Source organism: Microcaecilia unicolor, chromosome 6 (assembly GCF_901765095.1).
Source record: "Microcaecilia unicolor chromosome 6, aMicUni1.1, whole genome shotgun sequence".
Taxonomy (NCBI): Eukaryota; Metazoa; Chordata; class Amphibia; order Gymnophiona; family Siphonopidae; genus Microcaecilia; species Microcaecilia unicolor.
This window is the reverse complement of record NC_044036.1, coordinates 90,946,882-90,973,312: the sequence shown is the minus strand read 5'-3', so window position 1 is coordinate 90,973,312 and position 26,431 is coordinate 90,946,882. Positions and strand designations below refer to the sequence as shown.

Sequence of the window (26,431 nt, the reverse complement as noted above, 5' to 3'; positions counted from 1 at the left end):
CTATGGCTGAGATATGCTGGGGCTCCCAGCAACAAAGCATCATTCATTTGCCAATACCTATGACCCCGGGGGCCCATGTCCCAGTGAAATCTCAAAAGGACTGGAGCATGATCAGCTCAAGTACGCGTCTGTATCATTACAACTTGCATCTCCTTTAAGACTTGGGACTCCCCCACCCACATATCTATGCAAGAGTAGGACTTATGATGGGAGGAATAAGTAAAATCTCTGTCATTAGGGTGTCTGTCTCCATAAGTCAAATAGACCCCAGCGAGCCAAAAACTGTTGGAGCGATGTACGTTCCCTCTGTGCGTATGAAATCCCCGCTGCACGGTTATCCCGCCCAGGGTCTAGAGTAAGATTAATGTCCATCCCACCCCACCAAGAGAAAAGAGCCCTCTCCAACTCTTAGTAAAATGTGACCCAGGTCTTCCCAGAAAGCACTTTGTCCCTCATATGCATCCAAAAGTAAAAGTCACATTCCCCAATTTTAATAGAAGAAAAAGATACCAACCCTCCTTGTCAGACACAACTCTCTGTATCTGCCAAGGATAGGTGAATGAAAGGGCTATCAAAACTCCTCTAGTCTTATTCTGCAACTTATTTGAGGCAAAAAAAGATATGTGGATATTTTTTATGGACTACATAATGCTCATGAATTGGCTTCAGATGTTTCTTGAATGAAGCAACATCCGCTTTAAGTCGAATGAGTTCTTTAAACAAGAGTTGTCTCTTAACCAGAGTATTCAGGCCTCTGACATTCAGCATTAAACAGGTTAAATTAGACATATCAAGCAAAAAAAACTTAGTAAATGCAGTCTGCCCCCAAACAACCAGTCTAACAACTACATACCGTAAGATATAGTTAGAAGACAAAACTCATCATGATTGAAGCTTCCCTCTAATACCACTGTGTCTGCTATGAAACCCCTCTCCCGCCAGCAAACCCCTACTCCTTATGTAGGGAAGACAACACCCACAGTACTTGGCATGCCCACATATTAGAGGAGAAAGCCGTACACTGACAAAGCAGAAGAGCCAGCAATGCTTAAGACTCATCCAGGTCTAGTAGATACATAATGCTCAAGTTCCAGGCACCTTACAGTCCAGATTTTTTGGAACACGACACCAAGCGTCTCACCGAATGTTGCCGCTGAAGGCGCCCCTGTCCATGGGACAATCACTGCCATTTCAGTTTCTCAACTCCAACAGTGTCCCTCACATTCGAGGGGGGTTTTCCATCAGGTCCCAGGGGAGATATGCCTGCGCCTCCTCAAGAGAGCAGACTCGTTGTAGCTTGCCTTCCCTGTAAAAGATCAATGCAAATGGATGTTGCCACTTATATCTGATGCCTTCTTTGTGCAGGTGCTGTGTCAAGAGGCGCAGCTCAGCCCGTCTTTTCAGTGTAGTAGTTGAAAGATCCTGATAGATTTCAATGTGGTAGGTATCCCATTCAAAGGCTTTGTGCGCCCGCGCATTAGCCAGGAGTACTTCCTTCATTTTAAAATCCAAGCAGGCGATAATATCCTTAACACAATTTTGCATCGAACTCCCCAACACTCTATGGGTTCTGTCGATTAAGGTAGACGCTGGGTCTACTGGGTAAGAGCCTGAGGAGAGCCCCTGCTAATTTTTGAACAACTTTCTCACAGTCCATATATTCAGGGTCTTCCGAGACTCCCCTGAATCAAAGATTAGACCTGTGGGCTCGATTTTCTAGGTCCTCCATCTTGTCCAGAAGGTATATGGTATTGTGTTCTCATTGAGCTGCTTGTTGATGCTTGATATTTCTGTTGCATTTCCCTCCAAACTGGTTTCGGTTTCTGCTAGGCGTTGGGCCAATTCAGTCAGCTTTGTCTGAAGATCTGCTCTCAGGGTCTCTACTTTGCTCCGTAGGGCCTTTATTTCAGAATGGATCACGTAGAGGGATGCCCCAATGGCCCAAATCGGATTCTCCAAGTCTGCATTATCTGCGGAAAGCGCAGATTTTACCATGGTAGCGGCCTCGGGCGCATGTGGATCGGGCATGCCCTCATCTGGCTCCATTTCTGGTGATTCACTAGCAAGGGCTGCAGCCCACTGTTGAAAGGCAAAATCTTGCAGATTAAAATCGCCCACAGCCGCCGATCCGCCATCCAAATCTGACCACTGTGTCTTTAAAGTGAAGAAGATGAGCCCCAAAGGCTTTAGCTGGATGGATCCAAAAGCAATTTACAATGCCGCACGGTGCCGAGCTTTTTGTTCAAGCAGCTGTTCCTGTCGGTGACCCCACAGGACTTGATCTTAACAACAAAGGTGAATCATCAAAATATGCATTGAAACAACTGATTAATAGTGCTCTACGAGAGGTAACATGGACCCCCCCCAAAATGTTTTCTATTTGTAGTTGAATCAACAGATTAAAGATAACTGTCCAGATCAGTACATGCAGACCCAAGTCTGAAAATCTGTATTTTTCTATTTATTGTATTGAACATACTGCCCTCCTGGGGCAAAAGGATCTGGAAGATGAGCTCCAGCATTAAAAGTGTAAAATTAACCATTTGGGACATAAAACCCCATTAGACATTTAACAAGAAAGAGGCTTATGTCTAATCTTTTCAGATGACTAAGGTTGCTAATTAGTGTAACAAAGTAGTAGGAAAACTAACAATATATCTCTCCTTGCGCATCTGAAGTATCACCAGCAAGAAAAAGTAGGTAGGCTAGAAAAGGTCATTAGCAAGACCCTAGCTTCAGTGCTGTGTTACACTCTGAAGGGCAAGCTTTCATAAAGTCATTAATAGGACAACCAGTTTAGAAACAGACCACCAAAATGGTACAGGATCAAGCAACACACAGCACTTCCATATTTGTTACTCAGTACGATAGGAATATTGGATAAAAAAAATGCTAATACCTTTTCCTTCGATTCTTAATGTAACCTTCTTCAATACTCCTCTCCCCTTTCTTTGGTGTACTAATAAGGCACTTTTTTTCTCCTTTTTGTTGTGTTTCCTATGGTTGTATTGTTCCAATTCATATATATATATTTTTTGTAGTTGAAAATGTTCATAGCGGTTTTTACTTTATGAGGAGGTTCTCCTTGTATTTTTATCATCTGAATTTAATAAATAAATAAATAAGACACCAGGTGGGAAGAATGAAGTAGAAAGCGGCAACAGGAGAGAGGCAGAGAGCACCAGGACAAAACTCCCATATGTACAATAACAGTCAAAATGTGATTGAAGTCCAAGGAAGTGTTACTGAAAATTTTGCAAAGCCATGTGTAATACCTAAATGCAATGTGTATTTCATCTTCCAAAGGAAGAAGCGCCATGGAGATTGCAGGATAAATTCATAAGTGATAGCTGAAGGAACAAAACCCAGCAGCAATTATCTACACGCTGTTTTATGTGCATGTCTATCTTTCTCTACATATGCATTGGGGTTTTTTTGATTTGAACATAGTACCAAGGAGATGATAGATTTTACCAGCTAATTTTCTTTCCTTTAGCCCCACCAGACCAGTCTAAAACTTGCAGGTGTTGTATCCATTGACCAGAAGGGGGAGACAGAAAACAAAGAATTCTGCTGTGCCTATAAAAAAACTGTTTGCAGCTCCAGCAATTCGGTATTTTGATGAGAAAAGCAGTGGAAACACCTCTAAGGGCATGAAGAGCAGGAGGGGGGAAAAAACAAAACAACCCCCCCCCCAAAAAAAAAAAAAAAAAAAAAAAAACTTTCCATCCTTTTTATGCCTATAATCAATTTCGTAGAACCTAACCAACAAGAGAAACGAAGCAGAGCAGGAACCTAGACTGGTCTGGTGGGACGAAAGGAAAGAAAATTAGCAGAAAAGATCTAAATTTCTTCTTCCTTATGTCGCCAACAGAACAGTCCACAACTTGTGGGGTGTAACAAAACAGTTCTCAAGATGGGAGGGAAACAGGCTCCTGCAGCAATTACCTAAGAGGCAAAGTGTCTTCTCTGGCTGTGACATCCTGTCTGTAATGCTGTGAAAAGGTATGGAGAGGACCATGTTGTCGCTCTACAATTTTCTAAATGAGAGACTGCCCCGAGCTTTGCCCAAGGAAGTTGCCACTCCTCTCATGTAGTGGGCGAACTGAAGGTAGGTTGCTTGCTTACCAGAAGCAAATGAAATAATCTTTTAACTAATGAGAGATTGTAGATTTATAAGCGGCTTCACCTTTCTCTGTATGACCAAAAAGGACAAAAACTGTCAGACTAGTGGAATTCGTTGGTGACTTCTAAATACCTCACTAGAACCCTTCTCACATCCAATGTAAGGAACTAAATTCAGCACCACAGTCATCCCTCCAAAAGGAAGGGAGGACTATAGACCGATTCAAATGGAATGAGGAGACTACCTTAAAGAGGGAGGATGACACCATGCTTATGGAAACACCAACTTTTGCAAAACAGAGGAACAGATCTCTGCATGAAAAGAGCATGAAGCTCTGAAACTATTCTAGCTGAAGAAATGGCCATTAAAAGTACAGTTTTTAATTTGAGAACCTTGATAGTTGCTTTCTTGAGGGGCTCAAAGGGCTTACACTGTAGTGATTTGAGAACTAGATTAAGATTCTACTCAGGATAAACCAAAAGGTGACGCCTTTCAAAAAACAACATAAAATGGGCAGCCAAAGAAGAGTTTTCCAAATAGCTTCTAAAAAAGGCTAAGGCTGCAACCTGGACTTTTAAAGAACCTAGAGCCAAGCCCTTCTTAAGACCCTCTTTAAAAAAAAAAAGGGGCCAAAAATAAAGGCAATGGAAGTGCAAAAGGGAGAAAGCAACCTCTCAAAACATCATTCCTCAAATGTTCTCCATCTTCTCACATATGTCACAGAAGTTGAATGCTTCTTAGCCTGAAGAAGGGTGGTAATGATTTCCTCAGAGTAGCCTTTATGTTTTAGCTTTGACCTTTCAAGGGCCAAGCTACAAGACCAAAGGAGGACAGATCTTCCATAAGAACCTGTCCTTGGTATAAGAGACCCCTGTACTGAGGAAGGCTGAGTGCTTGATCTATTTGGAGAAAAATCTGGTCTGCATACCAATGTCACCTTGGCCAATCTGGAGAACCAAATCTAATAGACCTAGTTGGGATGCTATCCACCTGAGAACTTGCACAACACTAGCCACAGAGGAAACAAAAACCCTCCCATGGCCAAGCCTGCACCAATGCATCCAAGTCCTCCTTGCCGTACTCTCTACAACTGAACTGAAGAATTTTGGCATTTCTTCTGGTCACCAAGAGGTCCAAGATTAATCGACCCCTGCATGCTACAATGAGACTGAAGGCTGTGTTGGAAAGAGTCCACTCCCCTGGATCCAGGGAGTGCCTAAGGAAATCTACTTGAAGGTTCTGAAATCTGGCAATACGCGCTGCTGACAAATTCCTCAGGTTTCTTTCCACCTACCTGAAGAAAAGGTGTGCCTCGAGGGCTAATTTGGCACTCCATGTCCCTCCTTACTTATTGATATATATTACTAATGTGGCACTGCCGGAGAAAACTTGCACTGACTTCTCCAGAAAATGCTTGGCAAAGGCAACCAAGGCTTTTGTTAATAACTCTCAGTTCCAGTTGATCAATCAATCAGGCTACATCTGTGGCTGTCCAATTGCACTGAGGTAAGCGATTCCAAAAATGCACTCCCCAACCAAAGAGATTGGCATCCGTGGTGACTACCATCCAATCAGTGGTCAATAAGGAACTCCTTTCAGGAGATTGGTAGATTGCAGCCATCACTTCATATTGTACCTCGCTTAAATGGTCCAAGGAAGGTGGTTCTCAAAGTTCTAAGCAATCAAAGAACAACTGAGAAGGGATTCCTGAAGAGGTCTTATGTGAGCTCTCACCCATGGAACTCTCTCTAAGGTGGCAGCTAATGATCCTAGAACTTACATGGAATCCCAGGACCAAGAACTCTACTGTTGTTAACAGTAACCTGATTTGAGACTTAAGCTTCAGCATTCTGTGCTCTGAGAGAAAAACCTTTCTATTTTGGGTGTCGAATAAGACTTCCAAATATTCTAGGCACTGAGAAGGATTCAATTTGCTCTTGCTGAAGTTGACTATCCAGCTCAGACTGAAAAACCTGCAACACCCTGGTCATTATCTTCAAACTCTCCTGAAGAGAGGAAGCCCTGATTAACCAACTGTCCAGAAAAGGGTGAACTCTGACCCCTGTTGACAAAGGAAGACTGCCATCATCACCATGACCTTTGAGAAATGGTCTTGCAAGCTGTAGCAAGCACATAGCCTGGAACTGATAACAGTCTACAATGCCAAATGTTATGATTATAGAGGCCAAATCAGAATGTGGAAGTAATACTCCTTGAGATCTAAAGCAGTCAGAAATTCACCTGGACAAACAGAGGCTATTACTGAGGGCATTCTGAAACGAGAAACCCAAAAGATAATTTATTGGCTTCTTGAGATACAGATGGGCCAGAAGTAGTCTTTTTTGAGAACTATGAAAAACCATCTAAGACATCTTTTGACTTCGGGAATAAGTATCACAGTTCCTAAATCCAAGACAACCAATAAGGTGTATTTCACTCCTCGCTGCTTGGTTGCACCAAAAAATCTGGGATAAGTTGGTTAAATTATAATTTGTAAATTTACCTGATAACATCTAGCACCCACTAACCTGATGTAATCCAAAAAAAAAGCTAGAAAGATGTTCCCCTATACTCACCTGTGAAGAACGAACCTAGACCCCATCACTGATTGGATAGAAAGGAATTTGTAGATCATGACACTTGAGAATCTCTTTTCTGCTGTCCCAAAAGGAAGGCTGCCATGTCAGAGAATGGGGTTTCTGCATATAACCTGAGCGATCAGATTATAGCATTTGAATCCCTAAATCTAGATCTGCTAGAAGACCATCAAAAAGAGGACTTAGGTTTGTCCTCAAGCAGCTTATAAGGCTTGGCTCCTTGAAATCCTCCCCAAATTATAGCTTACCCTTAAAGAAAGCTTACTTAGATGAGATCTAGATGCTGAGTTCACAGCCCGATGCCTTAGTCACAGGTGATGGCAGGAGTTAACAAATGTCATAATGCACATCCACTAAATAGGCTAAATCCACTTTCTCTTGATCCTCTCAATTCTGATCCAGACCGTAACTACTTATGAGTGGCTCTGGCTACATATGAACTACAAACAGAAGCCTGGAGGTCCAAGGCAGCCATAGCAACAGATTGCTTAACAGCTGCCTCCACTTTATGGTGCTGAAGATCTTTAAGGGTTATACTTCCATTGACCGGAATAATAGTTATCCTGGTAACTGCCATCACCATTCACCTGCGTTATTGAAACTTCTTTTCCTTAGGAAGCAACAGATATAGCCTAGCCATAGCCCTTCTGACTGAGCCCAGGATCATGAAAATCCCAATCAGCTGAAAATAGATCTTGACTAGTTTTATAAATAGGAAAGCTTTAGGAGTGTTAATTAGAAATAAAGTTAAAGTCTACAGTGTCAGTTGCAAGATTCCAGTTTATTGCAACTGACACCCTCGACAATCAGGTTTTAGGTCTGACTTCAGCACACAGACCGTGTTGACTGCTTTCCTCAGTGAAATTTACCACAAGCTCGATGATGGTTTTGTTGCCCTGGCAGTATTGTTAGATCTGTCAGTGGCTTTCAATGTTATTAATCATTTGCTTCTCCTGGAGCCTCTGGGTACATCTGCATACTGCACAAGCCAGCATGTTTGAAAACATAAGTGAAAACTAATAAAAATGCTACTAACAATAAAGATCGACAAGATGAATGAAGAAGCTCATAGGTTTACTTTGTTTTGGGTGTATGGGAATGACAGCAGAGCAGGGGGGGGGGGGGGGAAGGAAAGTGAGACCTCCCTTATTGGCTTCAGCTTTTTTACATCATTCTGTGACATTTGTGAGCCCTTGGCCCAGAGGCGGCTGTGTGAGGATCACTCAACTACCTATGGGTAGACTGTGTCCCAAGAGTATCCCAAAGAACTGGACTAGATTGCAAGTGAAGGTGAACTAGCTTAGCTTTAATGGCAACAAAAGAACACAAGTCAAAACAAACGGCTCAGCAATAATGTAAGAGAAGAGAGGACAATAAGCAGCCTAGCTGCACATCCTAACACTAGCTAAAGCAAAACAAAACCTTAAGCATACAATATTGGCAAATAGTAAGACAGCCTAGCAGTACAAGAGAAGCACACATAAGAGCACAAGAGACTAGTCAAAGGCCCACCCTGGCGGGCAACAGAAAGCAGAAGCACTCTGCTGGAAGTGGTGAGACCGCTGGCAGTCAGATAAAGGTTCATTCTGACAGGACTCTCATGTAAGTTGTGGAACCTCTGCGGCAAGCTCTCTCAGAAGCAGGAGATGAGCAGGAGCAAAGCAAAAGGAACTCAAAATAGGCTCTTGTAGAAGAAAACAAACAAGTTACAGAGGTGCCCAAGCTGAATGCTACCAGGGCAACCAGGTTTAAGCAAAGCAATGCCCAATCCAAAGCTCTCAGGGCAAGCGACACACAGGTATAGCGCAGCAAACAGGAACAGCCCACGCGGATCCCTCCACGCTCCAAGCACAGCCACCTAATCCAGGGATACTTCTCGTCCCAGCACACACAGTCCAAAACACAGCATAGGGCCTACTCACTGCAGCCAGCAACCAAGGACTCTGTGGATGACTGGGGACTCAGCTGAAGGGCAAGAAGCTCTCAGGACTCCAAGGCTTGGACGCAGGCTTCACTGGAACAGAGCTCTGAGGACTTCAAGGCAAGGAAGCAGGCTTCACTAGAACAGAGCAAGAAGAAGAAGAAGCTGCAGCAATGCTTCAGATCACAGCCTGACAAGGAAACGGCAGATGGAACCAGCAGCTCCTCAGGCAGGCCTGTGCTCAATCAAGGATTATTGCCAGAAAACTGAGTGCACACAAAAGTCAGCTTAAGAAGAGCTCAGCACTGATGACATCACCAGCTTGGCTTTCACCACTCTACAGTGACCCCATAGGTCACTGGCTAGAACTGCAGGTAAAACTAATGGGTCTAGATGGAATAGGGCACTGACGAGCAAGGCACGGATGTCAACGACAGTGACACATGCTGTCTCCTGTCTCAATCTAACCTCCTTGGAGTTGGCCATCTATATTTTGGCCCTTCCCTAGTCCCGCCCAAAACTCACCCAGACCACACTCCCTTACCATATGAGCATATTGCAGCGTACATCCAAATCGTGCCTTTGTAAAATTGGAATTTGGACATCCATGTAATATGGACATCTAAATGCCAGTTTTCAGATGTCCAAATAAGAATATAGCTTCTAAAATAACCACCACAACCAAGTAAAATCATAAGGCAAGTACAGTAAACAATATGGGAAAATTAGGTTCTTACCTTGGTAATTTTCTTTCCTTTAGTCATAGCAGATGAAGCCATTACGTATGGGTTGTGTCCATCAACCAGCAGGGGGAGATAGAGAGCACTCAACTTTTCACAGTGCCTCATGGCCAGCTAGCTCCACTGCCTCTTCAGTATTTGAAGCTTCCAAAGCAGTATGGCAAACCCCAATGGGAATAACATGAACTTTCCTCACAGCGAACGATGGCCCCTTAACAAGGGCATGAACTCAAAAAAGGAGGGAATGAACTCATCCTCCTGGAGGGCATAAACTCATCCTCCACTTTGTATAAACGGAGGGAATACTTGCATCCTCCTGGAGGGAATAAACTCATCCTCCCAAAACATGAACTGGAGGGAATGAACTCATCCTCCTATAACTGTAACAAGAATCCTGAAGACTGTTTTCCGACTCCCCAAGGAAGGAATATAACTTCAGGAAACAAGAACAGCACCTGAAATCAGAATCACTGCAATACAGACAATCATACAGGGAGGGCTCATGGCTTCATCTGCTATGACTAAAGGAAAGAAAATTACCAAGGTAAGAACCTAATTTTCCCTTCCTTGTCATCAAGCAGATGAAGCCATTACGTATGGGATGTAACAAAGCAATCCCTAAACAGGGTGGGAACAAGCCACACCACGCGCTAGCACCTGTGCTCCAAAACGCACATCCCTCCTGGCAGCCACATTCAGCCTGAAATGTCGGGCGAAAGAGAGTTTATAAGCCCATGTTGCAGCACTGCAAATCTCCTGAAGAGATAGTGCTCCAGTTTCCGCCCAAGAAGAGGAAATCGCTCTTGTGGAATGTGCCTTAAAGGCTTCAGGCGGAGCCCGGCCAGACAGCAGATATGCTGAAAAGATAGCTTCTTTGAGCCAATGGGCAATAGTGGCTTTAGACGCTGAAGACCCTCTGCGAGGACCTGCAAACTGCACAAAAAGATGATCAGAGGTCCTGAAAGCATTTGTAATTCACAGATACTGCAACAGAGTCCTGCGCACATCCAAAAGGTGCAACTGCCCAAATGAATCTGGAAACTCCTCCTCAACAAAGGAGGGAAGAAAAACAGGCTGGTTTAGGTGAAACGCTGAAACCACCTTAGGCATGAAGGAAGGCACTGTCCGAATCGTGACCCCTGACTCTGAGAATTGCAGAAAAGGGTCTCTACAGGACAGCGCCTAGAGCTCTGACACCCGTCTCGCCGAGGTAAAGGCCACTAAAAAGACGGCCTTCAGTGTCAAATCTTTCTCTGAAGCATGCCGAAGTGGTTCAAAGGGAGCCCCCTGAAGGGCCTTCAATACTAACCCCAGGTTCCAAGCTGGACAAGGTGCCCGCACGGGAGGACGGAGCCGAAGCACCCCTCTAAGAAACCGTGCCACATCTGGATGAGCAGCTAAGGACGTGCCTTCAACCTTGCCACGCAGGGAGGCCAATGCAGCCACTTGCACCCGCAGGGAATTATAGGCCAAGCCTTTGTATACACCATCCTGCAAAAAGTCCAGAATCGGCGAGACAGGAGCCCGCAGTGGAGAAAGCGCTCTTGAAACACACCAGACTTCAAACTGGCGCCAAATCCTGGCATAAGCCACGGAAGTGGAGCGCTTACGGGCCTGCAGGAGAGTGGCAATTACCTTATTTGAGTAGCCTTTATCTCTCACTTGCACCCTCTCAATTGCCATGCCATAAGACCAAAGCGGCAGGCGTCCTCCATGGCCACCGGCCCCTGTGACAACAGGTGCGGAATCAGAGGTGACAGAAAGAGAGCCTCCAACAGCATCTGTCGGAGGTCCGCATAACAAGGCCTCCTGGGCCAATCCGGGGCGATGAGCACCACTTCTCCTGGATGCAGCCGAATCCGCAGGAGCACTCGCCCTATCAAGGGCCACGGAGGGAAGACAAACAGCAAGCCCAGGGGCCAAGGTTGAGCCAAGGCATCCAACCCGGCAGAGCGAGGATCCCTCCGTCTGCTGAAGAAGCACGGGACTTTGGCATTGGAACTGGTCGCCATAAGATCCATCACTGGCTTGCCCCATTTGGCACATATCTGCAGGAATATATCGTCTGCTAGTTTCCACTCCGCTGGATCGATCTGATGCCTGCTTAGATAGTCGGCTTGCACGTTGCTCTGACCTGCAATGTGAGCTGCTGACAGGAACTGTAGATGCAGCTCGGCCCAGTGGCAATTTGTTTGACCTGCGCGGCTAGAGCTCTGCACTGAGTTCCGCCTTGTCGATTTATGTAGGCCACTGCTGTCGTGTTGTCCGACATCACTCGGACAGCCAATCCTTCCAGGGTCACTTGAAAGGCCAGAAGAGCCAGAAACACCGCTTTCAACTCTAGGCGGTTGATAGACCACTCCGACTCGTCGGGTGTCCACAGACCCTGGGCATGCTTCCCCTGGCAATGTGCGCCCCAGCCCTTCAGGCTGGCATCTGTCACCACCAGGCAATAATCGGGGAGCACCAGCGGCATTCCCCGCCACAACATGCTGTCTGAGAGCCACCACTCCATACTGAGGCGGGCCGCAGGGAGCCAAGAAAGTCTGCACTGATAATCCTGAGATACTGGAGACCATCGTAGAAGTAGAGAAAACTGTAGAGGTCTCAGGTGCGCTCTTGCCCATGGCACCACTTCCAAGGTGGCCGTCATCAATCCCACCAGCTGGACAATGTCCCAAGCTCGCGGGCGGGGCATCCTCAGGAGCAGACGAACCTGATTCTGAAGCTTGCACCGCCTTTGCTCGGGAAGAAACACATAGTCCGAGGCTGTGTCGAACCTGGCCCCCAAATATTCTAGAGATTGTGAGGGGGTCAGGTAACTTTTGGCCATATTGACGACCCAGCCCTGAGATTGAAGGACTGAAACCACTCTGGCTGTAGCTAGATGACTCTCTTTTTCTGAGTCTGCTCTAATGAGTCAGTCGTCTAGGTACGGGAGAACCCGGATACCCTCTCGCCTGAGAAAAGCAGCTACTACCACCATTACCTTGGAGAAGGTTCGGGGAGCTGTGGCGAGGCCAAAAGGCAAGGCCCGAAACTGGAAATGTTTTCCCAACACCGCAAACTGCAGAAACTTCTGGTGCGGGGGCCAAATTGGTATGTGCAAGTAAGCTTCTTTCAGGTCCAGAGACGCGAGAAACTCTCCTGGCTGTACCGCCGCAATGACGGAGCGCAGGGTTTCCATGTGAAAATGCCACACTCTTAAGGACTTGTTCAGCTCTTTTAAGTCCAGGATCGGGCGAAAAGACCTGCCTTTTCGTGGCACCACAAAGTAAATGGAGTAGCGGCCTAGACCTTGTTCGGCGGGAGGCACCAGGGTCACAGCCCCTATCTGGCAGAGACTGTGCAAAGTCTCCTCTACCGCCGCCCGTTTGGCGGCAGAACCGCATCGGGACTCCACAAACACGTCTCTCACCGGGGCATCGAATTCTATTCGGTATCTGTCTCTGATCAGGTCCAAGACCCACTGATCTGCGGAGATTTTGGCCCACTCCTTGAAAAAGAGGGAAAGTCTTCCTCCAATGACAGGAAACGAGGAGGGGGCCGGCGCACCATCATTGAGAGGGTCGCCCCTGCACTCCAGGCCTAGAACCGGCAGCTGCGGAACGTTTGTCCGAGCAAAAGGAGTTTCTCTGCTGAAAGCAGGCACGAGAAGTGAACCCAGCAGCACGCCCCGGGCGGTACCTTCTAGCTTCACGGAAGCAAGGTCTGTAAGAGGAGCGGACCGCCTGACCCTTAGAGGAAGGCTTCGGCCTATCTTCAGGCAAGCGCTGAGGTTTGGAATCCCCCAGGCCTTTAACAATGTTTTCCAGCTCCTCACCAAACAGGAGGCGGCCTTGAAAGGGCAACTTCACCAACCTTTGCTTACAGGCCATGTCCGCCGCCCAATGTGGTAGCCAAAGAGTGCGGCGAGCCGCCATTGCTACAGCCATTTGTTTAGCCGAAGCTCTGATCATATCATAAAGGGCGTCAGCCAAAAAAGACAAGGCCGACTCCATCCGCGGAGCCACTTCAGATAAGGTCTCCGCTCCATCACCGGGCTGTTCCACTGCCTGCTGTAACCAAGCCAGGCAGGCTCTAGCAGCATAACAACTGCATGCAGACGCCCGAACAGTGAGACCTGCCAAATCAAAGGACCGCTTCAGAGCTGAATCAAGCCTGCGGTCCTGAATATCCTTCAGGGCAACACCTCCTTCAACAGGGAGGGTAGTTCTCTTTGTCACAGCCGTGACCAGGGCATCCACTTTAGGCATTGCAAAGCGAGCCAAATGTTCCTCACTCAGAGGGTATAATTGCCCCATAGCCCAGGCAACCTTCAAAGGTCCCTCGGGGTCAGCCCATTGAGCCGAAATAAGCTCTTGGATGGAGTCATGCAAAGGAAAGGCTTGAGCAGGCTTTCTGGTACTCGCCATCCTTGGATTAACAGAGGAGGCTGTGCCACTCCCTGGATCTTCAATCAAGAGAGCTTGTAAGGCATCTGAAATAAGCGCTGGCAGCTCCTCGCAGTGGAAAATCCTCACCGCAGACGGATCATCAAGATCCTGTGGCAATTCTGCACCCGACTCTGGCTCTTCAGACCAAGAAGCTCTGCCAGACCCCTCAGAATCCTCATAGCCCGACCACGGGGGGGGGGGGGGGGGGGGGGGGGGGGGGGCCCACACTCAGAAGGGGAATTAGCCCTTCTGCGTTTATCAGGAGGATAAGAAACAGGCAAAGCCAACTCCAAAAGGCCAGGATCCACCAGGGGGGTAGACAGAGGTTCCTTAGATCCCTGTGGAAGAGCTCTTGTAAGCATGTATGCCTTATGCAGCATTAAAACAAAATCAGGGGAGAAAACCGCTCCCTGACCGCCCAGGGCTATCAGCTCTATTATAAGCCTCACTCAGAGGACCCCCCCCCCCGGACTCAGGGCTCTCCGTCGCAACGGAGGCCGCGCCATGTGGAAAATCCAAAATGGCGTCCGCTGCCAGCTCGGAGCACGAAAGATTGTCGCTTGCCATGCTCGGGCCGGCTCTACCGTCTGTACAGCACGATTTACAGAGCCCAGCTGCTGATTTGCACTTGCCACATTTAGCACAGCGCTTTACAGTCTCCGCAGCCATTGCCGAAAACGGCGGTAAAATTCAAAATGGCAGTTGGCGCCAAAAACGTCCCGATCGCGGGCCCACCACGGAGGAGTCAGAAAACACTCTTACCTCACTAGGCCGAATATCACAGCTCCGGTCCTGCAGAAGAATCTCAAGAAAAACCTCTTTCCAAGATCGCTGCGCTAAAGCGCGACAACTTTTTTTTTTTTTTTTTTTTTTTTAACACTGTGAGGAAAGCAGAGGCAAAAGAGGTAAATAAATTCACTCCAGAGGCTCAGATAAGTGGGAAAGGCAGGGAAAGGCGAACCAATGTGCCTGCATCCACTGAGTGGGAAAGGACAGGGAAAAGCAAGCTAATATGTCCACATCCACGGGGGCATGGGTAAGGCAGGGAAAGGGCTGACCTATGTGCCTTCAAAGTGAAGCTGCTATAGCCTCTAACACCCCAGCTAACAACTGGCAAGCCAGGAGCCACCCCCAGGCAGATTTTTGATGGAGCTCGAAGAAGCTGCAGCCACCCTGCTTGGGGAGATAGAGAATACTGAAGAGGCAGTGGAACTAGCTGGCCATGAGGCACTGTGAAAAGTTGAGTGCTCTCTATCTTCCCCTGCTGGTTGATGGACACAACCCACACTTAATGGCTTCATCTGCTTGATGACAAGGAACAAAAGATACAAATAAATTAAAAATCTTATATAAGAAAAATATGTCGTAAATAACATACCAAAGGATTACAAAAGGAGTATATACTAGACCACACAAAGAGGGTCTGTAGCAAACCAATTCTGTAAAAACCAGATCACAAAATGATTGTGCAAGGAAGCATTCTCAAAATGTTTCTTCAAACACTTTTACCAAGCAACAGAATAAATATGAAATGAATAATACAACTTACAAATTATTCTTCTAGTCAAAAGAACAAACATGATGTTGTATATAAAACAACCAACCTTGAAAAATTATAAACCTTATGTGCACCACAAAATGGTCACACCAACAACTAAAAACAATACACATTTTTCCTTAAATGTTTCTAAAGACAATATTTTAAACACCGACTTAAAAGTTGCATGAAAACCACTTTGAAAGGAGGTCTTTGAAAAGGTGCAACTGCTACCAACATTGGCACTTGTGTTCTTATACTCAAAAATGTCATCGGGTCATAAAATAATTTGAAATGATGTAGAAGCCATTTTTAAAAATAACCTTTGTAAAACCGTATTTAAAAACAAACAAAAATGGCTTTAAAATGCTAAAATAATATCTATTTTTAAGTATGTGTTCCAAAATGGAGCTTGTGCGTTCCAGTGACTCGTGTGCCAATGGTGTCACTGGAACACAAAGAGAGCTTGTGCGTTCCAGCGACTCTTATGCGTGTCAATAGCGTCACTGGAACGCATAAACTTTTGAAATGCATGGGTGGAAATACAAGTGTCTTGTATTTCGACCACAATACAACAGCCCCACACCGCCCTGCAACTACCTCCTCCCCCATAAACACCACCCGTGGAGGGGCCCAACAAGGTGAGTTTTAAGTGCATGTTGAAAATTTCCCAGAACTTCCTCCTCCCTTACACCCAACTTGGAGGGAATACCACAACAAAAGGACCTGAATAGAGAAAGCCCAGTCTCAATGGCAGCCCTTCCTCCTAACCTTAACTTCAAATGCTCCATTTCCCTTCACCCCAAGAACCTACCTGAGATACTGGGACTAAGTCTAGTGCAAAGATAATTTGGAGCCATACCATGCAAGGCCCAAAAAGCAATCTAGAGTATCTTACAGTCAGTGTTGTATAGTAATTAAGTAAATGTAACTAGTTACTGTACTTAAAAGTTTTGTTACTTTTACTTGTAAAGAAGTACAGGATAACATGTTACTATAATAATAATTTTGCCAATTTTTACTGCTTTTACTCAGTTACATCTGATGCTTGCAGTTAAAAGTAAAAACGGAAGATGTAAATGATTCTCAGCAAATCAAATGAAAAAGCTAAACTGGAAACAGGATTTTGCTATTGCAAACCTTGTCAAGCAAACAGTGGATCATATCTTAAATGTTGCTGTTCAGCGAGTATAACCTATAAGAACAGTGGAGTTGCCTGTGTTTGTTGAACTGGTTACTGGTCTCCAGCTAAACAGAAAAGCGATGAGTTGGGTCAGTTGGGAAATGAAGTTGAAACTGGTAGCAATTCTTGGTGAACAAACATATGTCTCTACCACAACAAACTGCTCATCATCCAAAGGGAAATTTTACATTGGGGTAACTGTCCACGGGATTGATAAGAATCTTTAGGGAGGAAGCCTGCTTGTCTGGCCTTAAGACTGAAAGGTTCCCACACATTTGATGTTCTTGCATCAATTCTCAAAAATATTAAAACAGAGTTTGCCATCATATGAAACATTGTTAGAATAACAGACAACGATTCCAACTTTGTAAAAGCTTTTTTGTAACTGGACAGCATGATGATAATGAAGATACACACAAAGAATCAAGTGATGAATTAGAGAGCACTACTTCTAATACTGATAATGAAAATGATTCTTTGCTATATGGAAGTCAAGTGTTTCAGAGATTCCCTTGATCATAACCTGCAGACCCAAACAAGACATCAGTAATATTGCAACCTGACCAGAATTGAAGAACTTCTTATCAGACTGAACAATCCACTTTCTACTTGTGCAGTTGTTGAACCATTTTAGCTGTGCTGGATTAATGACTCACAAGCAAACTCAAATGAGTGACTGTCATTTTCACAAATTCAGTTTTACTAAAAGCAAAGTGGATTGAATTGTAGAGCAATAAAGTTGATGGGATAAAAACAGTAACAATAGTTGCATTCATTGCAGCTGTAGTAATTTTACTTTTTACTCAAAAAGTATTATATTAGGCAATAACTTTTTTACTTTTACTCAAGTACACTTTTTTTTTTTTTTTTTTTTTTTTTTTTATTGAATTTACAGTTTTACAAGCATACACTTGAATCAAGCAATATCGAGCTAATATTTTTACAATCATAATTATTTAGACAAATTAAAGAAAGAAATTAATATAAAGAATTTCCTAAATTATTACAGGTATTACTTAAAGTAAATGTAGCTCAGCCTCAGACCACAATTAGAGTAGAGGGCTGTAAAAATAATAGGAGAACAAAAGAAGCATTTATTTATAAGAAATATGGCCTGGTCAATTGCACATCGTTTCTCATTAATACAACTTACGATGGAAATTTATTTGGTTAAACTTTTCTGATCCAGGAAAAATTTGAGCTGATCAGGCTCGAGGAAGACATACTTGTTATTCATATAATATACAATACATTTGCAAGGTTATGTCAACATGAACTTTGCTCCCATAGCTTTAGTCTTTTCTCTTAAAGCCAAAAATAATTTTCGTCTGTCCTGGGTTGTTTTAGTCACATCAGGATATATCCATATCCTGGCCCCACAGAAAAAAGTCAAAGCATTTTTAAAGTACATTTTCATCAGGGAATTCAAGTCCTGTTCGAAGACAAATGAAACCAGGACAGAACTTCTAGTCTTTATATCTGATAGTGATTGTTCTAAAATTATAGAAATATCCAGGGGTTCTTTCTCTTGTTCTTGTACTAAAGAAACTACATTTTTCTCATCTTCCACAGATTTTATTGAATTTGGTAAGTAGTAAATCTTATTAATTGGGGGTAACAAGGAAGATGAGTAATGAAGTATTTCAATGAGGTATTTCTTAAAAAGTTCAAGAATGGAGATTCCAGGAACAACTGGAAAATTTAGTATTCTCAGATTCAATCTCCTATTATAGTTTTCAATTTGATCTATTTTACGGTTTATTATCATATTATCTTTCATCACTGCTGTTGTCATTGATTTGAAATTTATTAAGTCCGTTTGAACCTGAGATATTTGAGATGTCGAGTCACTTTTCAACTGTTCAAACGCAGTAGATAAGGAGTCAAGTTTACTCACTATTGAAGCAGTCTCTAAAGCTGTCTTCCTCGATGCCTGAGTCAGTTCTTGAATCGCTTCCCAAATCAATTCCAGCGTCACCACCTGGGGAACTTTCCGTTCCCAGCTTGTTGTCTCAGCTTCTCGGGGCCTGCTACCGCCGAACGAGGAGTCGTGGTCGCCGCTTTCCGGTTTTCGCGGCTCCTTCAGCTCGCCCTTTTCAAAAGCTGGTCGCGGTGGAGGGTTGATTTCTGGCGGAGACAAAGATGTTTCAAACCCTTGGGGCGTCGGTGCTCCTTCATCGGCGACCCCTGCAGGGATTACCACGCCAGCTTCCGATGCTCGGCTCGTTGTGAAGCGGTCTATCGTCAGCTGTACCGGTGAAGATGTAAGACTCATCGACGGTTGAATTCTTACCAGACCTTTTCTCTTGGTATGTGGCATTATTTCGTTTGTATAATATCAAGAGGTTCAGAGATCAGCTAAACGCGACCTAATCACACACGAGTCGCGACCGCCATTTTGACACGCCCCCTAAATGGATGTTAAAGTACACTTTTTTAATGTGTTCTTTACTGTACTTTTTACATTAGTATTAAAATACACATTTATTTTTACTTTAAGTACTCTTAATTAGTACTTTGAATACTGCTTAAAGGAGTTCTTTTACAAAGGCACACTAGCATTGTGGCACTTGCGTTAAATATGCGTGCGCTAAACGCTACAGACATCCATATATTCCTATGGGCGTCTCCAGCGTTTAGCGCGCGCTAAAAACACTAGTGTGCATAAGTACATGAGACATAAGTACATATGTGCCTTTGTAAAAGACCCCCCACAGTGAATCCAAAATTGCATCAGTAGCCAATGCAGCTGCATAAGCATACAGTGACATGATCTGACCTCCTAAGGCTTTTGATAAGCTTTGCACTGACAGTAGATGAACTACATTACGGAATGAATTACCAGAAACACTGCAGAGACATTCATTTTACTGTACAATTTATGAAGCAACTGAAGGCATACATGTTTACTCAAGCACTTGCTGATGTTTAGATAGAATTATAAATTTAAATAAAATATTTTTTTGTTCACAGACATGCCCTTTGGGATCAAAAGACTAGGAGCCAGTGGTCCTTGTGACTCTGGGCAAATCACTTAGATCCCTGTTTACTAAGGTGCGCTAGCATTTTTAGCGTGCGCTAATGCTAGAAACACCAATAGGAATATATGGGTGTCTCCAGCATTTGCGCGTGTTAATTTTTAGCTCATGCTAAAAATGCTAGCGCGCCTACAGCACAGCTTAGTAAACAGGGCCCTTAATCCTCTATTTCCCCAGGTACAAAATATGGGCCCTGTTTACTAAACCATGTTATAGGTGCGTTAGCATCTTTAATGTGTGTTAACCATGTACGAGCCTACAATATCCCTATACACGCCTTAGTAAACAGGGCCCTTAGAACCTGTATATAATATGTAAACAGCTTTGATTGTAATCACAGAACGGTGCATTATCAAGTCCCTTTCCCTATAATGGACCATACAAATCAACCAAGTAGACAACTGTTAGCAGCTCTAACACCTTGATTCTTTTACAATTTTCAAAGGATTTAATCCTTTGGCAGGAAGAAGAATTGGGGCCAATCACCCAAATTTAAGTATCTAGAAAAAGCTGCAGAATTATGGGCAGAGGATAAGAGGGAGACACTTAGCATTACTTTTTCAGCAGTAGGCACCTAGATCTACACAAATGAATCACATACCTAAGTTCTGACTCCTAAATTTTGCTGAAAATCCTGTATGCATTTAAACTGTATTTATTTGCCAAACAGGCCCCCAGAGACCAACCCCCATGTTTATATAGCTGTGTCGGCATTAGCGCGCGGCTTTGTAAACGGGGGGGGGGGAGGGCAAGAGCCAGGCTCCAAAGACTTACGGGCTACCCCTGCCACACACTCTGGGCCGGGACGAAGCTAGCGCCACGCAGGCAGCAACTCTACCCACCAAGAAGCACCCATTACTCCAGAGAATGGGAGCTACCCCGCGCACCTCCTATGAATTCATTAACTTTAGCCCCGCCCTCTTTCCGCGCCGCCGGCCCGGTCCCAACTGTCAAGCCACGGGCTTTCTTCGTACCCACTGTCCGTCAAAACACCAGCGGAAAGGGATGGCGTGTAGCTTCTACTGCAAGAACGAGATAAGGAAGTACACTCACAAGTTCGTACCGCTGAAGCGTAGCGCAAAATACAGAGTGGCAGTGTCCAGCCAACTACCACTACTTTCTCTTCCGCTTCCGGGCGCCGCTTCCTTTCGCCCCCCCCCCCCCCCCCCCCATACCGACCCAATGGTACAACCCAAAGAGGCTTAATAGACAGGAGAACAAATGACGTGAACACGTTGAAACCTATTAGGTTAATCTCTGTTTCCACTCCCCAGCGCAGTCGTCATCTCTAGTACACTCAAAACAAAGCAAGCAAATCTATGAGTTGCTGCATCCTCGTTGTCGTTCTTTATTGTTGGTAGCATTTCCTTTTTAACCCGCTGCCTTTTACCTACCTAGATTCTGACCCAACAACATTTACCCGGCTAGATTCTAATCGGCTACCTCCTCACCGGCTGCATGTAGCCGGGTAAAAGGCAGCTGGCTACATGTGGCCAATTAGAAGGTGGTCAGTTATGTGTGGCCGGTTAGAAGGAAATGCTACCAACAATAAAGAACAACAACGAGGATGCAGATCATAGGTTTGCTTGCTTTGTTTGAAGTGTATTGGATGACGGTTGCATGGTGGAGTGGAAACAGAGATTAACCTAAGTGCCGTCAACAACACGTGGAAAACCACTTAGCTTAATCTCTGTTTCCACTCCCCAGTGCAGCCGTCATCTCAGTACACTCGAAAGAAACCTGCGAGCTGCTGCATTCGTGTTGTCGTTCTTTATTGTTGGTAGTATTTTTATTTAATCTGACTTAGTATTTTCAAGCATGCCATCTTGTGCAGCATACGAATGTACACAGAGGAAGTAGAATAACGGAGTAACTTCATAGGTAGAGTAGTAATTTGTTAAATCGTAATCAGTGTGTCATTTGGGGGGGCTGGTTAAAGGGACATCCTAGCACGTGTTATAGTCGTGGAGAGATTTTTTTTTTCTCCTGATAAAGGGGTCACTGAAACAGACATCATGTTATGAGAATCAGGTGCTCAACATGAGAGTTTCTATCATACTATTTATTTATTTATGACATTTATATCCCACAATATTCCCGCCCATGGGCAGGCTCAATGTGGCGTACAATAGTTATAAACAAACAATAGTACAAAGTATAGTAGACAAGGTCACAAGTGGGAGAAAGAAATAACTGAGGAGGAAGAGAGGGAGGTGTAGCCTAGTGGTTAGTGCAGCGGACTTAACTGGGATCGATTCCCGCTGCAGCTCCTTGTGACTCTGGGTAAAGTCACTTAACCCTCTGTTGCACCAGGTAAATCGCTTTGGATGTGGTTGCAAAAACTGTAGAAAAGCGATATCACAGAGTGAGCCGTGGGCTAAAAGGGCACCTGTAGGGCTCGTGGTGTATGCACTGCCAAAAAGGAAGGTCTTGAGTCGCTTCTTGAAGGTCGGGTGATCTGAAGTGAATTTGACCTCTCAAGGCAACCCGTTCCACAATTGAGTGCTGAGATAAGGGAAAGAGGAACCATAGATGGTCTTATATTTGAGGCCACAGGGAGCAGGGTAGTGGAGATTGAGGTATGAGCAGGCCGACCTTCGGCTTAATTATGGCAGTTATATTCCACATTTAACATGAATTAGAATGAAACCTGGGAGCATTTAAAATCTTTTTTCTATGCCTAGAATAGATCATAAAAGAAAGATGGTTTGTTGGAACTTGCTCCTGTTGTTTTGTGCATTGCAGTGGTAGTTTATAAAAATGCACTTACTATTTAAAAGAAAGACCTACTATAATAAAACTCACCCTCAACGTTCTGAGGACACTGACGTCAGTGAAGCCAAGCCCTGACTTCCATCAAAAAGGTTCAAAGGTTCGTGGTGGTGAAGCCACCAAAATTGCTCCAGGCCCCGCCCTCGAGGGCGGAGCAATGGGAGAACAATGAAGGGGTTGGCAGGGAGGGAGGCAGGGAGGCGGGGGGGAATCGCTCCGGGCCCTGCCCTCACGTCAAACGTCATGACGTTGGGAGCGGAGCTATGGCAGACCAACGAAGGGGTTGGCCAGGGAGGGGGGAGGGGGGTGTTCGCAACGAAAACCTTGCTAGAGCCCGTTTCATTTGCTCTGAAACGGGCCTCTTATTAAATAATAAGGGCAGAGCTACCTTCATGCAGAAGTCCAGAGTCAGTGTAAATGTGCCAACATTGTCCAGTTCTACACAATATTAGCAGCCAAGTTCATACAAAGGGCCCTGTTTACTAAGACGTGTTAGCATTTTTAACACGCCTACAATTAGCGCGCACGCTAACTGTGTAGGCGCCTATAGGGATATTGTAGGTGCGTACACAGTTAACGCGCATACATGGTTAATGCATGTTAAAAATGCTAACGCGCCAATTACACGGCTTAGTAAACAGGGCCCAAAGTTAATTATGGAAAATAAATCCGTTGCCTCAGGCTGCTTGCTATGTGAATATTCCATCACTTTCAAACACCCAGAGACTGGAGAACCACAATCTTAAATAAAAACAATATATTGATATGGACTCGACTCAACGTTGTGTTTTGGCCGCTAGGCCTGCCTCAGGAGTCTAAAAAAGTAACAATAAGAAAATTACAAAAATAAAAACAATACACGAGTATAAAAAAAATGTAAATATATATATATATATATAAAAAAAATTAAATGTTACACACTTAAAAACACACTTAAAAATAGCAAAATTGAACATATACTTCATAAAACATAGAAGAGATATAAATGAATAAATAATGGCAGAAGACAATAAAAATAATAACAATGACTTGTGACATGATATCTGATGCATAGAATTTGCTCACACCTTTTTCAGTAGTAGCTCAAGTTGCTAATCCTGCTGGAATTCTTCGCCCCCCCCAAAAAAATCTAAATTCTGCATGCAGAATTGGGCAAATTCTGCAAGTTTATTTGTCACAATTTAACAACATTTTTGCTAATTATTATCCAGAATTTCCAAGGCCCCCTTTTACTGCAGTGGGTAAAGGTTGTTTTCAGCAAAGAAAACAAAAAGGCCCCTGCTACCTATTTAGGAGTGTCTTTTACTAAGATGTGCTCACGTTTTTAGCGTGTGCTAGAATTGTGGGCGCGCTAAATGTTAGAGATGCCCATAGGAATGCATTGGCGACTCTAACGTTTAGCGCACCCACAATTTTAGTGCGCACAAAAACGTGAGCATGCCTTGGTAAAAGACCCTCTCGGTGATGGTAAGGACTCCCATGCTAACCCAGCGCTACAAAAATACAAAATATTTTTGTCATACCGGAAGTAGTGTGCTCTGGGGGTGGGAACTACTGCTGGGCTTCTGCAGTAGCCCAATGCTGGTCCCAATTTGGCATGTGATAATGCTGCGGTAGCTCTACTGTGGCATTGTAAAAGACCAAAGACCACTGAATATTTTTTGAAGCCTCCTGAGGTAGTTGCAGACTTTCAGGGGGTCTTCTTCTAAAGCTTAGCTCGAGTTATTTGCAGCAGAGCCCATAGGAATAAAATGGGCCCTGCTGCAGATAACTCACACTATGCTTTAGTAAAAGACCCCTCAATGAGGTGCTGAGGTGGAGGTGGGAACAAAGATTAATCTCCATTCCATCCCCGTCCCCTCTCTTTCTCCACAGTCAAATTTATTATTCTTTCCCGCTTCTTCCTGTTCAAAGCTAAAAGGAAGTTCCAGCCCCATCCATGCACCCACACACCATGCTTTATTTTTTCCAGTCCTCCTGATCCACACACCATTATTTTTCACAATCCCCCCTGCACCCACACAACATGCATTATTTTTTTCCAGTCCCCCTGGATCCACACACCATGTATTCTTTTTTTTTTTTTTTTTTCAGTCTTTCCGCATTGTGATAAAGTCACCTCCAGGATAGTTGGGTTAAGGCAGTTTCAGTCTGAAATACAAGTCCCAGAAGGCATTGCAGGCAAGGAGCCAGAGGGTGAGATGAAGAACCCAGACTGGACTCCTAGCTGCAATCAGGAAAGACATGGGTGTAGGATGGCAGGTTGTGTAGAGTGGCTGCCACTAGGCGGAAAGAGAGTTAGGAAACCCTGTGTGCAGGAGCTCATCATTGGTCTCATTAGTTTAATGCTCAACTCAGCTGGTTTGGGTGTGAGGAAGCTAATGGAAGGAGAATGATTGGTTGTGGTAGCTGAAGCCAGGGATTGATTAGGCAGGTGGGAAGGAGTCCCAGGAGAGAGGAGTTCAGTTCAGGAGAGAGAAGGAGTTGCAGGCTGAAAACCCTTGGGCAAGGAGGTCCCTAAAGTACTGAAGCAGGCTGAGATTCCTTGGGTGAGAGGAAGTCCCAAAAGTATTGAATTAATTGTGAAGCTGATGCAGGGGAAAACCCTTGGGTAGAAGGAGTCCCTAAAATATTGAACTCTCCTGAAGGTAAAGAGGATAGAAGGTAGAAAATGCTGCTTGGTGACTGAACTGAAAGAACTGTTTGTCTTGGGAACTGAATTACTGTTTATTGTGAACTGGATAAAGAGCCCAGACTGGAGCCTGTAAGCCTGTATTGAAGCCTGGTATGTGCTATGCTGCTATTGGAACTGTGTACTAGAAACCTGCATGGAATAAAAGTTCTTAAGATTGAAGTTACTGGTGGACATCTGTTTCTTCATTGTGCCGGGAGCCTGTGGCTGGAGGAGATTGTTCTATCCTTGGCTGCACAAGAGAGGCGCCTGGTTACAGCATCCATACACCATGTTTTCTTTTTTTCCAGTCCCCCTGCATCCATACACCATGCATTATTTTTTCCAGTCCTCCTGATCCACACACCATGCATTATTTTTCACAATCCCCCCCCCCCCCCCTACACCCACACAGCATGCATTATTTTTCCAGTCCCTCTGCATCCACACACCATGCATTGTTTTTTTTCCAGTCCCCCTGTACCCATACTGTAAACCCCCAGGGGTACTCATGTGTGCTAAGCACTCTCTTGTGGCTCCTGTCCAGTATCACATGCTCTCCACCCAGCCTCACTAGCACTTGGCTTCTGAGAAGGACTCAGAAAGTTCTTCTCTACAGCATCCTGTAATCCCAGTCTCAATAACCGGTCACCCTTCCAGTACTCCAGCAGTACCCCTTGACACCTTCTTTGGGAATATAACCCCGGGTTTTTCAGCTTTCAATAAGCAAAATTCACTCCATGCCATATGCAAATTCATTTTATTCGCACTCTGCTCCAGTCTTAAAGGGAACACCTTCTTTCCAGCTTATTATTCACTTTGTTTCTTCTCCACTGAGCCCACTTACTTGGGAGACCTGGGTCTCAGTTTAAACAGCCACCTCCCCTGGACAGGACTTTCGTCATTCTCTCTAACTTTACAGTCCTGTCCTCCACCCCACGGCTGTTAGTCCATTTCAAATAATCTACAGTTCCATCAGTAACATGTCCATAGTCTGGTAATTACCTGCCTGGCTTTTAGAGGGATCCCTCTCTCCCATCTTCCAGATAATCTCCTCCAGCAGGCTTTCCAGGTTCCCATCTTGTCCTGGAGGGCGCTCTTTATAGGGTGGCCAATAATCCACCCCATCTCTTTAGGCCCCTCCCCCTGGTTCCAGAAAGGTCCAGGCCCATAACTCTTTTCACCTGTCTCTCCCCAACTCTGAGCACTCCCCTGGAAAAACAGGTCCTGTATCCTGAGCACCCCCTAGCTGTCCCTCTAGGTCATTACGGGGACGTACCTCTCTTGGCTCCCTCTAGTGACCAGAGTGGGCATTTTCCCGACTTTCTGTAGGAGAGCGCCCTCTGGTGGCCTCCTCAGGGTAGGGCAGTCCTGTGTTTATCACATACCTCCACCCTTAAGAAAATTGCT

The 26,431-nt window shown here is 44.8% G+C and overlaps 1 protein-coding gene across 10 annotated transcripts in view; it reads right to left on the bottom strand.

Annotated features, from left to right (window-relative positions):
• FAM20B (FAM20B glycosaminoglycan xylosylkinase) overlaps positions 1-26,086 on the bottom strand; it is an 89,940-nt gene extending 63,854 nt beyond the window's left edge. For 3 of the 10 annotated variants that reach the window (XR_003942390.1, XM_030205421.1, XM_030205429.1), the window contains exon 1: positions 20,632-20,713. The gene's annotated coding sequence lies outside the window, so the exon portion shown is untranslated. Of the gene's footprint in view, positions 1-8,645; positions 8,783-20,179; positions 20,273-20,352; positions 20,432-20,552; positions 20,714-26,026 lie in introns of those variants that run through there. The other 7 variants (XM_030205422.1, XM_030205423.1, XM_030205424.1 and 4 more) reach the window with 7 other exon arrangements.
• Between the last annotated feature and the right edge of the window lie 345 nt (positions 26,087-26,431).